Below are 15160 nucleotides of genomic sequence, written 5' to 3' on the forward strand. Positions count from 1 at the left end.
AACTGCATTGTTGTGTTGAGGATCTTGGAGACCCGTACCTCCATATTTTTTGGGAAGGAAAACTGTCGTCCATTTGACCAATGCCCATTTACTATTTTGGCCTGAGGATCCCCATAGAAAGTTATGTTGTATATTTTTTATTCTCTTAAGCACCCATTTTGGTGCCTCTAACACAGAGAAAAGATATAAAGGCATCGATTGTAAAATGAATTTAACCAGCACCAACTGAATAGCCATATTGAGGGCTCTAAAGGTCCAGGAAGAAAGGTAGGCTTCAAGTTTTTCAAGGAGCAATGCTAAGAGGCATGTTTAAGTGTTGAATCGGTCAAAGGGGTGCCTAAATACTTTGAGGGTAGAGAGGTTGTAGAGAATCCGAGAATGCAGGTTATAGAGGATTGAGTGGAGGGGGGAGTGTGAAAAAAGAAAATTTGGGATTTTGCAGTGTTAATGCTGGCTCCAGATGCTTCTGAATATTCATCAAGCAGGGATTTAAACATTGATGCTTCTTGAATTGAAGGGTGCCCAAATAACATGTTTTCATCCACAAATTGTTGATGTGTGATGGTTGGGAAGTCATGGAGTGAAATGCCTTTGAGCTGCTGAGTTTGAAGAGTGTTCTTTATTATACATCCTAACCCTTCAGCCATTAGCACGAAAAGAAAGGGAGAGAGGGGATCTCCTTGACGAATGCCTCTAGAGGGGTGGAAAGGACATGAGGGAATGCCATTTACCAATATGGAGAAAAAGTAGAGGAGACAAGATTCATTACCCATTTAACCGAGGGAGCAGAGAATCCAAAGGCAATAAGCATTTTTTGAATGTAGATCCAGCTTAACTTGTCAACAGCTTTAGAGAGATCAATTTTGAGAATCATACCTACTTTCTTGTTGTGCTTTAATGAATGAATGATCTCATGGGTGAAGATGATGCCATCAATGATTTGTTGTCCTTCTATGTATCCCGATTGTTCTGGTGATATGATCAAGGGAAGAAGTGGTTTCAAACGGGAAGTGATGAATTTGGAGATGACTTTGTAGATAACATTGCAGAGAGCTATTGGCTTGAATTTGTCTAGAGTTATAGAACGCTCTTCTTTAGGAATGAGTGTAATAAAGGTGGCACTTAAATATGGAAGCAACCAATGCAAAATCCTAGATTCTTCCACAACCTGCCATACATCAACTTTGATGAGATCCCAGAATTTATGAAAGAAGTTGGAGGTAAAACCATCTGGTCTAGGAGCTTTGCCCTCCTTGAACTGTTTCATTGCTGATTCAACTTCCTGTAGAGTAACCGGTCGAAGGAGTAATTGATTATATTCTTCACTTATGATTTTGGGGATATGCTGGAGAATCTAGTCTATAGCTGGTTGTTTATTGATTTGTGGTTCCTAATGGACGTTTTTGAAATGCTAGAGGAGCTTTCTTTCGATTTCATTGTGTTCTTCTAGCCTTTTTCCCTGTTGATTGTGAATTTGTGTGATGTTGTTGTGCATTCTTCTCTGTATGGTGGTGTGATGAAAGAATTTCATATTTCACTCTCCCTCTTTTAGCCATCTCACTCTGGATTTCTTCTTCCAGAGGATCTCCTCTTTCTTTCGTCTTTCATCCAACTGATTCTTAAGGTTTTGTTCCTTTTATACTAGTGCTTCTATCCTTCCTTCATAAATAATTTTCTGCTGAAGGTCCCTCATTTCTTGTGCTAGAGCTTTTTTGGGCTTGAAAGATACTTCCAAAGGTCGTTCGATTCCATTGCTTGATATGCATTTTGAGATATTTGAGCCATTCTTGAAATTGATATATTTTTTATCCTTCAGGGGGAATGAAGCTTTTCCAGACTGAGAAGACCATATTTTTGAATTCTGGGTGTGTAATCCAAAATTCTTCAAAACGGAAGGGTCTCCTTGTGGAGTTGCTAGGTCTTTGCCATTGAAGAGATATGGGCCAATGATCTGACCCAGATAGAGGCAAGATTGAGGCAGTAAAGTCTCCTCCTAAATGAATGGCATTGTCAGATAACAAGAATCGATCCAACCGTGAGGCTATTTGTTGCGAGCCTGATCTTCTATTGTTCCAGGTGTACATTCCATTTTTAAAGGGCAAATCAATGAGCTAGTTATTTTGTATAAAATCCTTGAAGTGGCTACTTTCAATGTCTAATTTGACTCAGCCTCCATTATTTTCCTCAAGTTTAGTAATCATATTAAAGTCGCCTCCTGTAATCCAAAGAGGATGGACTCTGGTAGAGTTGAGCGATGCTATTGTATTCAGCAATGCGAATTTGTTCATGGCATCCTGAGGGAAATAGACATTGGTGAGATGTCCGTGAGCATTGGTCCTAATAATATGAAAAGTAGCTTGAATGAGATTATGATTTGCATGGATATCAGTGAGAAAAATAGCTTGTGTATCCCATGCTATTTCCAGTCCCCCTGAAGTGCCCGAGGTGTCCACTACTACTGAATGGCTTCCTGGCCAGCCTTTTGAGAGAATGGTGCCAAGTGTGTTACTGTTACATTTTGTTTCTTGCATGAAGAAATTTGAGGTTTTTCCTGTTGTATCATGTTTTTGATCATTCTGTGGTTCATAGGGCTGTTTAACCCTCTTAAGTTCCATGATGTGAGCTTCATGGTTCAATATTGGGTAGCGGCCTATAATACTTCGTTAACTTGGGATATCTTCCTTACTCCACCAACATTTCCCCAATGATGATGGTTCTTTGCATATCTGTCTTTCTCCCTCGCTTCTTAGTATCTTTGGGAAGTTTTTTCCCATCCCATTGACTACTCAGTTGGATCCTTAAAGTTCGCTGCTGATGTGCTCTAGAAAGTATTACCTCCAAACTTTCTAACTCTCTATCCAGGATTTTATCAAACTCTTTCTTCCTACATGCTTGCTCAAGGCTGAATATGTCCACATCCCCAATGTTGATACTTTCAGACTCCTCTTCCATATGTTTGGGCTCACTGCTTCCCGCTGCTAAGTCATTTGAATGGATTGTTTCTTGGAGTAAGATATCAATTTTCATTCCATTAGATCTCCATTTAGTTTCCTTATTGGGATTGGATGTTGGGACTACAGTTGCATGAGGTGGCTTTAGGGCTTTCCTTATATCTGAGGGTTGGATTACTGATGATGATTTGGGTATATCATCAGTTTGGTTAGGGGGTTCAGAGTCATTCAATGTTGGCTGTGCCAAGATATCAAAGGTATTGCTGGTGGAGGGTATGGAAGAGATAGTTATAGGATTTCTAGAGCCCGAGGCAGGTTTTTTGTGGTTCTTTTTTCAGATATTGACTTTGGTGAATCCTTTGGTATCAGGTTTTTCTGAGGTGGTATTGGTTTTGGGGGTTGCATTTAGGGGGCAGTTACATAAAATATGACTATGGGCATGACATTTTCTGCATCTGAATGGAACATGTTCACAATCTATAGGTTGAATCCATTCAAAATCATCGTGATAGAGACTTACCGAGTTTGGGAGTGCCTTGTCTAGATGCATGTAGACATAGATGTGAGCATAAGAGGTATATCATCTAAGATTCTTTTCTTCAACTATCTTTATGAAGTCTCCCAGACCATTTCCAATGTATTTTAGCGATTCTTCATCCCAGTACTCCAATGGAAGGGAATATAGGCGGATCCAGACCGACACCCAACTGAAATATTCTTTGTCCGGATTGAATCGTTCAATCCTGTTTCTCAGATACAGGCCCGCAGAGTTGAAGAAGTAGGGGCCACCGTCTAGGACTTTAAGAAGAGGAGGATGTGAACTACCTATTTCATTCATGTACATTTGCCTCATAGGTATGGGATATTCTACTTAACATATTTGGTAAAGTTTGATTCAAGCACCCAAATATTTCTTCGATGTTGTATCAATGGAACACAATAAAGTTTAAGAATCCTATAATTAACAGGGCATCGAACATTGTAATGGGATTTATATTATGGAAATCATGGAAGGAGCATAATGACATTACCTTGCAGTATAAAAATGAACATCTATGGTGATGAGAGATTTGGTCCTCTCAAATCTAAGGGAAACTCCCCTAACTGTTCAATGGTCTTCCATTTATTGGCAGGTGGATGACGCATAGACTGTTATTTTCAGGAACCGTAATTTGGATCGAGCAATGTTCCTTCCTCCATCTAGACCAAAACAATTTGCTTATTTTTTTACAAACTCTTCTTATTGCCCCCCTCCATGTTAACTCCCAAAATTGAACTTTGATGGTGGTGAAAATGGTAATGTTGATCTTGCAGTGTTTGGAGGATTTTTTCGAAATGGGGATTTCATTCTTTTGAGATTTTTTGTGATGAATTCTGGTTGTGTTAGTAATAACTTGGAAACGTTTTCGGTATTAGAGAATGGTCTATAGTTGGCCATTCGGGAAGGCTTTCAATTGCTAGAAGTGGATGGTGATTCCCATTTAGCTTTACAGTTTATACAAAAACTCTTATATGGGCAGCCGCCTTCTAAAATTATATAGAGTTGGATATTAGAGGGTTGGTGAATAATATTAGCGCATTGCTTGCCAAATTTTACTATGTTATAATGTGATATATGGGAAGGGAAGGAAATATGGTTACAACTTTACTAGCAAATATGGGATGTCGATTTAACGACTTGAATCTAGTCGAGCCTCGGACTCCCACAAATTGGGTTGAAGAATTCCAGAGTTCATATTCTGTGATTGAAGAGAATAAAGCACCCCCTCATGGGGGTTCCTTGATGGGGTTGTAATATCGAATGGGAATTTATGATGAATAGTGTAATATTGATGACTAAATCGAAAAAAAATTCTCTGTGTTATTCCTTCACACTACAAAGAGAGGGACGATCTTTGAACTGGTGGTTGTTCTTTTAAATTCGACCCTCTAGGCTTACATCTTTACAAGTATCTTATTTTCTTGCCCAGTATTGATATATGGCTTTTGGTATCCTAGTAACTTCTCAGTTTCGTATTAGTACAAAGGTTTTCATTTTTGGCTTAAAGGTGCAAACTCTATTTCGAGTAGTGTGTTACTCCCTCTTCTGCAAATCAAGGTTAACTATTCCTATGGGATGTTGGTTTTAAGTAGTCACAATTAGGAATTCTCCCTGTTTAGTTTGAGTTTGTAGAATCTTAGTCTAGTGAAAAGCGAGTGGTGTTCTTTGAGCGTTCATAGGGTTATGACCTTAGTGTGTCATGAATTCTCTATCTCCTTTAAATTTGGGCTTCATTAGTGGCATTAGGGGGACAACTTGTTTGTGGCTTGGTTTTCTAGTCAAGGTAAAGTGTGTTATTACTGAGTTTGTTTAGTTGAAAATGGTCCTATGTCTGGCCGTCAAAATTAATCTCTCCTCCTACTTACCATGCCTCCTCATCCGAGACAGGTTAGTTGAAGAGGGGGAGCTAGCAACGCTGGCCCCAACATCGTAGGCTCTTCACTTGGGAATATGTTGCATCCTATTTTGACTCAATCCCATCGAACATTTGAAGGGAAATTTTTCAACTATAGTTATATGTGTTTAGGGAACACACTTACTTCTTTGATTCAGAAATTAGAGTCAGGTGTGTGAAATGGATGCTAGACCCTAGAATGTTATGGAAAATAATATTGTATTTTCTACTCTTCTCTGTCTCGGTTCATCAAAAGTCCACACTCTATTTCACATGGTTTTAAGAGACAAACAAGTGGATAATTACAAACTCTTTGCGGAAGAGGAAGACATTAAGCACCTTCTAAGGAATATCTGTTACTACCTTGATGATATTGATTCGTGTCTGAGTAGGGTGGAAAGTTATGAGGTGTTAGACTTAGGCTCAGGGGACCAGATTGATCCACCTGGAGGCAATGTTGACCCTCTAGTTGACAATCCTCTTAATTTCATAGTTATCTCTTCGAACGAAGGATGATTCCTGCCTTTGAAGTCTTCATTTTTTGTTCATATGTTTCCATGCCTTTTGTTGTTTCTAATGGTTCTCTCTACTTCGAATCGTGGTGTTATTAACTTGGGACAACACTTGGTTGGTCAACTTTTTATATACATGTTCTTAGCTTATGGCTACTGTGGCACATTCTATGGTTTATTAGGTAGGACTTGGATAAGTTTTTCTGTCCCTTGCTATTGGTGGCATGAAGTAAAGGATGAAAGATTCACAATGGAATTGTAGTTTTTGCTTTCAATTTTCGAATTGAAGAACTATGGTTATGGATCTTATGGATCTTGACTTTGTATCTTGTTGTTATGGCTTATATGGACACTTTGGTGTTGTTACACGGACTTGCGTTTTTGGATAGCCTAGTTCACGAATCTATTCTTAGACATTGTTCTAGTCTTTAGTTTTGTTGTTTCAGTTGGTGGGGGTAGCCAACACAATGGTTTTTTGAGTAATGTTGCTTATTGTAGTCTTGGAGCAGAGCTTTACTCTCCAATGTTGCTATCTCTTGCAATGTTTCCATATTTTCCTTCAATATAATATATTTTATATTATAATAATGAAAATCCTTATTACGAGTTTACAAAATAATAATAATAATTTAAATAAAGTTATAATGTATGTAGTTTTTATGATTTTTCAAATTGTTTTTTGTTTTTTTATTCTTTTTTTAATAAATAGATGTCTGTAAAAATTTATCACCAAACTCACTTATATTAAGAATTTAAACATACATTTAACTAATATTTTTTTTAATATAAATTTTAACTAAAAAAGAATGTGAAATACAATTGAAATATTCTTTTTATAATAAAATTATTCTATTAAAACGATCATATTTCTTCTTTTTCCTCTGAATTAGGTGATCAATATCCCCAAAATCTAAATTTAAACTAATTCTATATTCAATAAACCAAATTATAGAAATTTGTACGCTTTATTAAAAATTCCCCGATAATAATAATACTACGGGGAGAATAATAATAACGGTCAATAATAACAACTGTACTATGCCACTGGGAATTCTTTTTCCTCTGAATTAGGTGATCAATATCCCCAAAATCTAAATTTAAACTAATTCTATATTCAATAAACCAAATTATAGAAATTTCTACCCTTTATTAAAAATTCACGATAATAATACTACGGGGAGAATAATAATAACGGTCAATAATAACAACCGTAATATGCTACTTGGAATTAAGAAATGAAATGTAAATTTATTTATTTGCATTTCTCATTAGTTTTTTTTCCCGGGGCGGGCCCTGCTGAAGAAGCTATATTATCAAATATATCTGGTTTTGACCAGAATAGGCTGCAGCGCAAGGGCGTGTAAACCAATTACCCCAACCATTACAACATGCACTCATGTGCTGCATTTCTAATTAGTTGAGAACACACTCGAAGTGTTTTCAAATTCATCTAATGTATTTTTCATTGCTTACATTTTTTATAGAATTTAAATCAGTCATTATTTCTCATTACATAAATTTCTTATTGAATTTAAATTTTTCATTACTTAAGAATGGAGCGGAGCGTAGAGTTTGCGAGGGTGGCATTGTTTTAGAGAAGAGTAAAAGTCTAATTTTATTTAGAAAAAAAGGTTGATTTTTTGGTTGATGCAGAAGTAGCAAAGTTAAATTTTGCGGTGGTTTCGAAAATAGTTTTATATGTATTGATTTTGAGAATAATTTAGAAATTCAAATTTATGATATTTTTTTTTTGGGGAATGAATAACCTTTTTGGAATGATGTGAAGGGAAGGGATGACGAGGATTTAATCCACGGTACGTTTTTCAAGACGGGTGGGCATCACTGTTACTAGCCCCAAACCATGAGTATCCAGTCACTCATGTCTTGTGGTTTAGGGTTTAATACACCATCCCTTTTCAACCGCATCTGGCTCTTTCAGCTTTGTATTTATGTAGTTATCTAAATTTAAACTAATTCTATATTCAGTGAACGAAATTATAGGAATTTGTACCCTTTATTAAAGAATAACGACAATAATAATACTACGGAGAGAATAATAATAAGGGTCAATAATAATAACCGTACTATGCTATTTGGAATTAGGAAATGAAATGCAAATTCATTTATTGCATTTCTCATTAGTTGAGAAGACACTCGAAGTGTTTTCAAATTCATCTCATGTATTTCTCATTACTTAAATTTCTTATTCAATTTAAATTTTTCATTAGCTAAGAAGAGAGCGGAGTGCAATCGCGGAGAGCGTGAGCAATAAAAAACAATTCAAAACTCAATAGCGCCACATGATGGACAGCATAATAACCGTGTTAGTGGAAGAAAATATTTAAAAGGGAATGAATTAAAATATGATAAGGAGAATGGAAATCTTTTGTATTCCATTTACATTGTAGTGTTTCTTATATGCAAAGCAGAGAAGTGAGGCAAAACCGTGGGATTTTTTTTCTGTGATGATTGTTGTCGAGAGGCACGGATCGATATTTTGGCGTTTGAAGAGAGTTTAGGATTCTGCCCAAGTTTGGTTACATTCATGGAAATATGTTTTTCTTCCTTTTGGGCGTTTTGAATACCCACGTCTTGTCTGCTAGGTTTTTCAAGACGGGTGGGCATCACTGTTGCTAGCTCCAAACTATGATTATAAAAATTTGAAGGCTGAACAATAAACAATTTAGAATTATAGTTTTATTAATGGTTTTTAAACATAGCCTTATTCTTTGTTTGTTTTCATTGTGCGCGGCGAACTCTTGTATTTTCTTGGTTTCCGAGTAACTTTTATGCATGTTTAGTTTATATCCATCCAGTATCCAGTCATTCATGTCTTGTGTCCTTCATTGAAAAGATAACTCTTTGCAATTTTCAAGTGGTTTAGGGTTTAGTGCACCATCCCTTTTCAACCGCAGCGGGCTCTTTCTGCTTTGCAATTTCTATTTTAACATTTATGTAGTCATCTTAATACAAGTATGTATTCCTTTTCTGTTCTATTAATTTGTTCAGCGGTTGCAGATGCAAAGAATAATGGAAACATAAGTGAGCGAAGAAGGAAATAGTGAGGCCGTGCTATATAGGTTAAGATGCACATAGAAACGATTATCATCTGTGGTTGATTACTTAGTTTAAAATTAAAATCCATCTGGAACCTATGTTGGCTGAAAGTATGTTTAACATCAAATGAGTAGTGGTGCATACAATAACCTTAACTTAATTATTTTGGATTTGATCTGGTTATAGAAAATTACATTGGGTTTTAATTGCTTTTCTAATTCAAGAATCCACGCTTTTGGAGTATAAATGTTATGCTATGAGTTTAGATATTTCATATGCTTCGGTGATGTCTGTGCGAAATAACAATATCAGCCGATCTTCGTTAACTTTCAGTCTTCACTGATTTCGTTTCAAATAATTTTTCTCTTAGTTTTTCCCCGAGGAAAACTGGGAAAAGGCACTTTCCCTTATTTGGGTTTATAATGATTATAGTTTCATTTTACACATTGGGCTTAGTTTAAGGGTTTTAGAAAATTAACTTAAAGCTTACATACTTTCTGTTTTTTATTCTATTCTTCGAAATTAGTCTGATGATGCTAATTTCCAGCCACAAGATCATTTAGCCTTTTGTTGGCTGATATCGAACAGACATTTTTTTTTTGAAGACTTTTAGCCCACAAAACACTGTAATGATCCCGTCACGATTCACTTTCAGCAGCTATTGATCCGACGTTGTAGACTCTAGTTACCATCCACTTGCAATTCGTCTTAACTCATTTTTTGCCTTATCAAGTGGAAGTTTACGATAGTTTATGCTTAAGGATCAAATGTATCATAAAGTTTTTTCATATTTACCATAAATTGCACGCGTAATCTAATGGGGCGAAAGAGTTGCTCGGAAAGTTATGGAAATTCTGGTCATATTTAGAGAAAATCCGGCAAGAATTTTTGTAAATCCAAGTTATAGTTGTTAAACTTCAAAATTTTAGGTGTCCTAGACATTTTTGATGGCGCTGAATCCATTTCCACCATCAAAAACACGATTCAAACACTGCCTCTACAAGATTTTTTGAAATTTTTTTGCCCAGATTCCGGCCACTTTTGGCCGTCCGAGCAATTCCTCCGCCTCGTTAGACGACTCCTAAATTGAAGCTTCAATATTTCCTAGTCATTAAATCTACATGGCTGGCCTAATTTAACGATGTAGTGAATGATTTCAAACCTGGAAATCTATCTTCAATGACTTCCACAAATTGAACACAAACAAACAGAAGCATTAAGCAAGTTGTAACCGAGTGAATCGCAAAATCCCCCCCTTATATAGTGTCAATTGTATGCTAAATTTAGGAAGTGTTATTTTTAAAAGGACAAAATCCTATATTTGGGACATGTTATTTCCGCTAAGGGTATAGATGTTGATCTTGAAAAGATTAAAACCATTATGGAATGGCCTGTACCAAAAAATGTAGTAGTTATGTGATCCTTCATGGTTCTGGTAGGGTACTACCACCATTTTATTGAGAGATCTTCTAGAATTTCTTGCCCTATTACTTCTATGCAAAAGAAATGAATAACCTTCAAGTAAAAAACATATTTCCATATAATTTTTGAGAAGCTAAAACAACTAATAACCATTGCCACCATGTTAAATATTCCTGAGTCGAACAAGGAATTTGTGGTCTACATGGATGTCTATCAAGAATGGATAGGGTCAATGTTGAAGCAATATGGGAAAGTGATAACATATGAGTCCTGGAAGTTGAAGGAAAATAAGCAGAGATACTCTACCTATGACATGGAATTAATTGTTGTAGTCCATGGACTGAAAATTTGGAGACACTAGCTACTGGGTAAAATATTTCTACTAATGACGGGTCATAATAGTCTAATGTGTTATTTTAAGCAGCCTAATTTGAATGGCCATTAAGTGAGGTGGTATGCATGTCTTAGTGAATTCAAATTCGACATTTAGCATCTAAAAGGAACATAAAATCTTGTAGCGCATGCATTAAGCAAGAGGTTGCATTGTGTATATGAACTTCACTATAACCAAATAGAATTAAATTTTTTGGAATATATCAAAGAGGCTTCCCAAAAATTCTCTAAATATAGTTTTTTATGGCAACAAGGCCATTAGACCAACAAATCTAGAAAAAAATATGAATATGGCATTAATGAGATTAGTTGTTAACTTCTAAGGGGGAGGGGGGGAATATGTCCCTAATCAAATTTCAGTTAGACAACTGATTCTGGATGAATTTCATAGAAGTCCTTATACTTCTCACACCGATTACCAAAAAATGTTTTCAAAAATAAAAATAGGATTACTTTTGGCGAGGAATGAGAAGAGATATTGCAGAATATTTAGCAAAATGTTTAGAGTATAAACAAATAAAAGCTAAATACCAACACCCCACCGAACTTGTCCATCCACTACCCATTTCTGAGTGGAAATGGGAAGTCATTACACTTGATTTTATAATAGGACTACTGAGACCCAAGAGACATAATTATTTAATCATGGTGGTAGTAGACAAACTCAATAAAACTACTTATTTTATTCTGGTGCAATCTACTTATAAGACTATTCGAATTGCTGATATTTTTTATGAAAGAAGTGTTTCGATTGCATGGTGTACCTAAAGTAGTTATATCAAATAGAGATGTAAAATTCACCTCTACATTTTGGAAGGCTATTTTCACAAGATTGGGAACCCAGGTATAGTTCAACACTGCATACCATCCACAAACAAGTGGGCAGACCACACAAGTGAAAAGAATATTAACATTTGTTTGAATTTGCATATAACAATAGTTAACATGAATCTTTAAATATGAGCCCATTTGAGGTGTTATATGGGAGAAGGTGTAAAACACCTACTAATTGGAATAGCCTTGAAGATAGAATATTGCTAGGGCCATACATGTTAGCAGAAATGGAGCAAATAATGAAGAAGGTCCGACAAAACTTAAATTTTGCCCAAGATAGGCAGAAGGCTTATGCTGATAAGAAAAGAACCTATCAATAATTTAAAGTCTAGGATTATGTTTATGTAAAAATCAAACCAAGGAAAAATACCTTGAGATGGAGTGGTTGTGCAAAACTTGCTCCTTGATTTTGTGGTCCTTTCCAAATATTGGAAAGAATTGGATGAGTGGCATACCAACTGGCATTACCCAGTGATATAATAGTTCATAATGTATTTCATGTTTTATTGTTGAAGTGATATATATGACCCTATACATCTTATTCATTAGCGAAATATTTAGCTAGAATTTAAAAAGGATAATTTAATTTTGTATAAGTAATATTGATGTAATGATAAGCATGAGATAATTACAGTGTATGTTTCTATAACGGGGTGAGCGAGGTGCATAGTTCCTGGTAGAGGCTCAACGTATTCTTGAGGTGAGAGAAATAATGTTATGGATGCGAGCCATCACTGAGGTTAAGGTGTAGTAGAGACACTTTAGCATAGAAGACCCTACTTTGGAGGATGAAAACTTTATGCAAGAAGCTTATGCTGACTTATTCAAAGGACAAGATAAAACTAGGGACAATGCTATGCTCTAGGGGGCGAAGATATAACACCCCTCCATACATTGTGAATATTTTTTACTTGCATTTACTTTTACCATTTAAGACTAAAGAATTTATAGGTTGAGTGGAAGCCTAATGAGAATAGTGTGTTGCTATGTTTATTATAAAAAAAATAATAACTAAGGGAAATCTTGGAATTCACCTGAGGGAACCTTAACATAAGACTCTTTTTCCCAGATAGTTAAGAATTAGTTATTGTTCTTTCCTTTGAGATAAAATATAATCTAAAAAAGAAAATATCCAAAAAAGGCAGTCGAGGAGGAAGCAAGAGACATCACGAGGAAAATAATTAGATTTAGAAACCTATATAGGAAACTCTGAGGATCAGGCAAGATGCTTCTGCAATAAGGTATTCTTGAACTGGACAGAGAGCCAGTGAAAGCTTCAAGACTAATATTAGTTCTAGTTTGAACCTAAAGGGTTCTGTGCCTCTCAAATAACCCTGATGAAATTACTCATTAAAAAAAAATAGTAAACAAATGATCGAAGAGAGAAAGGAACGTAATTTCCATTTTCATAGTTAGGTGGTGTGATTACCCTCTTTATATATATATATATATATATATATATATATATATATATATATATATAAAGTTTTCTTATGTATTACTAGAATTATGTGATAAAACTTAAATGTCTTGGAGGGTCCCTCTCTTATAATATTCCTAATAAGGATTTAAGGCAAATATATATATATATATATATATATATATATATAGAGAGAGAGAGAGAGAGAGAGAGAGAGAGAGAGAGAGCTCATGAGTGTTACAATTTACTGAATTGAATATTTTTTCATTCACTTAATTAATTAATTTCTTTACAATTTGATAATTAGTTTGTGTTTGCGAATCATTATATCTTTCGGGTGAGAGGGAGCTTTGCCACTGAGCTTATCAGTGTCCTCGGTGAGGATTGATGGTAATTTCCACAAATTCAGACTCCGTCTCCTCACCTGATGGTGAATTCCTGAAATTGGTATTAGTTATTAGGTTTTAGTTTTTACAGCGATGGTAAATTACAGTTTAAGGTCGTGACAGAATTGAATACCACTTTCTCCTGGAATACAAATTGGGCTGTCACTGGCGAGAACCTGAAACAGACCGAAAATAACAAAGCCACCGCACCAAAGGGAAAAAGGTATGTTTTGAAGTGATTAAAGCATAGAGTTTTGTTGTTTCAATGGGTCTGGGTAGAATTTTTTGAACCTAGACAAATCCCTGTTAATTAGGAATTAAATCTCATTCGTCTGTAAAAAATAGGATATAGTGTAGTTTACGTATGTCTGTATTTCCTGAGGGTGGTTTACAATTGAATGATGTAAAAATTCTATTGTATATTTCCTGAAATCCCCTCGTCTCTGGTTTACATATGTCTATCTTTCTCGAGGGTGGTTTATATTCGAATGATGTAACAATGTTGTTATGAAATACCCTCTGCTCTGGTTATATTGGTTGTATTATGCATTCCCCTTCTTATTCTCTCAGCTATTGACATACTGATAGGCATTTACAAGATAATCCCTACACTCCTCTTGCAGTCTGAATGCCAGCCTACAATTATCTTATAGCTCCCTCTTGCCCTTATTTTTTCCAGATAGAAACCTCATGTTTACAGTCTCATGCCCTCGACACATTTTATTATAAGCAGAATAACATTTTCATTATATCATGACCCTGCAAAAGCTTTGCCATTAGAATTTTCTATAGGTGGTGGTTTTGCCAGGGCTGGTACTACATTTGTTGTTGTGAGGGTCCAGAGTCCTGACCCGGCTCAGAAGGTGGTTTTCGCACTCATTGGTTTTCCCAGGAATGTGCAGTTACAGATTCTGTTTCCGGGACCTTTCGGTGAGTTTTGAAAATTATTAATTTTTAAAAACATCATTGCAACCACTTGCTGGTGCCCGTTAGAGGTAATGGGTGTTCCTTCCATTTCTCTTTACACACTCCTCTTGACGTCTGCCCTTGTCCCTCATACATGTAATATTACTGTTTTCAGACAATCTACGTTTTCGAGGCGATATTTTCCCAATTCAGGCGCTCGATCTTACGACGTTGACATTCCCTTGGGCGGTGAGTTCCAGGAGGGTTGAGGCATGGGAACAACCACAATTGCATGCAGTCGAGTGATCTTTATTGTCTGTCATAGCCTATTCGAGTAGAAGGGAAGATATTTATTCTCAGGGGATGTACCTGCCTTCACATTTATCTTACCTAGCGACGTTGACATTCTCTTGGGAGGTGGTTTCCAGGTGGGTTGGGATGTGGGAACTGTCCTGACTATAGTAATATGTCTCGGTAGGAGGGACATCATTAAATCCTAAGGGGTGTACCAGTAATTCCATTTGTGCCGATGGACCCTTTTAAGTGTGACACATCCTTACACAAGGCCTTCATCCAAGCCACGTTGGCGGTTGAGTCACAACGCCACACAAACTTGGGCATGACACTGAATGCGACACGCTCTCCTTGGCTGACAACCTTGGGTGATGGAAGTGACATGTGGACAGATGTTGGCTGTCAGTTACAAAATAATTTGGAGGAGGGGAAAAAAGGTGGCGGAAGGTGGGGTTGCAAAAAACATCGTGCTTTCAAGGTTATAACACCTACACCTATACTTTCATTCGACCATGATGTTCTCCTCGATAGAGTAACGAGTCTCCAGAAG

The 15160-nt window shown here is 36.2% G+C and overlaps 1 pseudogene; it reads left to right on the forward strand.

The window, feature by feature from the left end:
- The window catches only part of LOC149235139 (UDP-glucuronic acid decarboxylase 1-like), a 39101-nt pseudogene extending 24479 nt beyond the window's left edge, over positions 1-14622 (forward strand).
- Positions 14623-15160: the final 538 nt, after the last annotated feature.

The sequence above is a fragment of the Pinus tabuliformis genome, chromosome 8, assembly GCF_031772625.1.
Source record: "Pinus tabuliformis cultivar Carrire ecotype Pingquan chromosome 8, CPIR1, whole genome shotgun sequence".
Lineage (NCBI taxonomy): Eukaryota > Viridiplantae > Streptophyta > Pinopsida > Pinales > Pinaceae > Pinus > Pinus tabuliformis.